The sequence below is a fragment of the Tripterygium wilfordii genome, chromosome 5 (genome assembly GCF_013401445.1).
Source record: "Tripterygium wilfordii isolate XIE 37 chromosome 5, ASM1340144v1, whole genome shotgun sequence".
Lineage (NCBI taxonomy): Eukaryota > Viridiplantae > Streptophyta > Magnoliopsida > Celastrales > Celastraceae > Tripterygium > Tripterygium wilfordii.
Genome location: NC_052236.1, coordinates 2,509,763 through 2,511,900, shown reverse-complemented (window position 1 = coordinate 2,511,900; position 2,138 = coordinate 2,509,763). Strand labels below are relative to the sequence as shown.

The 2,138-nt window shown below is 40.4% G+C and overlaps 1 non-coding gene across 1 annotated transcript; it reads right to left on the bottom strand.

Moving 5' to 3' along the window:
- Positions 1–1,143: 1,143 nt before the first annotated feature.
- Positions 1,144–1,249, bottom strand: LOC119999181. The gene has a single exon (XR_005468356.1). It is a non-coding gene; the product is annotated as a small nucleolar RNA R71 (small nucleolar RNA).
- Between the last annotated feature and the right edge of the window lie 889 nt (positions 1,250–2,138).

The window sequence follows — 2,138 nt, the reverse complement described above, 5'->3', positions numbered from 1 at the left end:
TTAATGGGTTTTTGATATATTAATCCGATTGTTAGGAATAACAGGGATTTATGTTGAAAATATGTTTGATGTATCTAGGAATAGAACATTGAATAGGTTGGGAAATCGATTGTCATTATAGAGAGAGGAATTAGGGATTAAGGGACCAAGGGAATTGAATTGGATAGGTGAGGTGACGTTAAGTACCTTAGTGCTTTCCATCCTTGATTTCATACTTGTGTTTGATTTGTCTTTGTTCTTTTGCTTTAGTTTAGTTTAAAAACAAAATCAATCTCGAATCCGTTTCCCCAATTTGCATAGTTGTTACTAGTTTGACATTGATCTTGATTGCCAACACATCCCTAGTGGAAACGATAATTTACTCATCTCTTTATTACTTGTACGATTTGTGCGCTTGCAATTAAATCCATATCAAGTTTTTGGTGCCGTTGGCCGGGGATTGAGGCAATTTTTTTTTTGTGTCAAATTAGGTTTTCAATTGTGTTAATTGGTTTTTATTTTTCTGCAGAAATTCTTTCTCTTGTATGAGCTTGGGAAGACGTTCTATTAATCCGGAATTAATTGCTATTGATTTGGAGATTGAAAGGACTTTTCACAATCTTAGACGGGAGCTTATTAATAATCAAATGGAAGGCATGGGAGACAATCAAGGAAGGGGGAATGTTGGTGATCTTGGTAGAGCTTTAAATGTGAATGATGGTAATGGTAATGGTGGAGGTGCTAATGGAAGAAATGGTGGTGAAGCGGTTGAAAACCCTCCTAGGCAATTTGATCCTCACTCTCTTGAGGATTGTGCTAGGCCTACTTGGGATACAAATCCTTCAAGCATCCGCTATCCTCCTATCAATGCTACTAATTTTGAGATCAAGCCGGCTATCATCAACATTATCTCTAATTCGGTGGTTTTCTATGGTCTTCCTAATGAAGAGCCCAATGTACATCTTCGCTCTTTCTTGCATGTGTGCACTACTTTTGGGATTAACGGAGCTTCTAAGGATGCTATCTTGTTGAGGTTATTCCCATTTTCTTTGAGGGACAAGGCTAAGGGATGGTTGATGTCCTTGCCTCCCAATTCTATCACCACTTGGGATGAGATGGCGGAACAATTCTTGACGAAATTCTTTCCTCCGGGCAAAGCGGTGCAAATTAGGGTGGATATCATGTCCTTTGCCCAAAAGGATTTTGAATCATTTTATGAGGCTTGGGAGCGCTTTAAAGGCATTATTCGAAGTTGCCCAAATCATGGTCTTTCGGAATGGGTGGTGTACCAAGCTTTCTATAATGGGTTGTGCATGCATACTAAAGAGACTATTGATGCGGCTGCGGGAGGTTCTTTTATGACCAAAAATCAAGAGGAGGCTCGGGAATTACTTGATAAAGTGGCCAAGACCACTAACTCTTGGTCCTCGGTGAAGGGGAATCCAAAGCAAGGAGGAAGTTGTAGAGATGATGAAGTTATGTCTACCTTGGCTATTATGGCAAAGAAGATTGAGGCATTGACGCTAAATCAAGCTCAAGGGGTACATGCTATGCAAAACACACATTCTCATATGTCTTGTGCTTATTGTTGTGGACGCCATCCTACCGAAGAGTGTCTTATTGCTTCTTCATCTAATCCTAGTGAGCAAGTGAATGCCATTGGTGGAGGTAATTTCAATCAACCTCGCAATGATCTTTATTCCAACTTCTACAATCCAGGATTTAGGAATCACCCCAACTTCTCTTGGAGCAATACTCAAAATGTGCAAAATCCTCAACATCTAGTGCAGCCCCAAGAGAAGAAGAGGGATATTGATGAGATGTTTTCAAAGCTAGCCGGCGGCCTAGATACACTTACAACTCATACCTCCCAATTTATGACGAGGACGGAGCAATACATGAGTAAAACCGATGACACTCTACAAGCTCAAGCAACTTTGATGCAAAGTTATGGAACTTCCATCTGGAATCTTGAGGTACAAATGGGGCAAATAGCTAACACTTTGTCATATAGAGAAAGAGGTACATTGCCAAGCCAATCGAAGGTGAATCCAAAAGGGAAGGAGAAAGAACAATGCATGGCAATCACTCTCCGGACTGGTAAGGTGGTTAAAAATGCTTCTGATCTAGATGCCGAAAAGGCAAAAATTTTGCAGGAG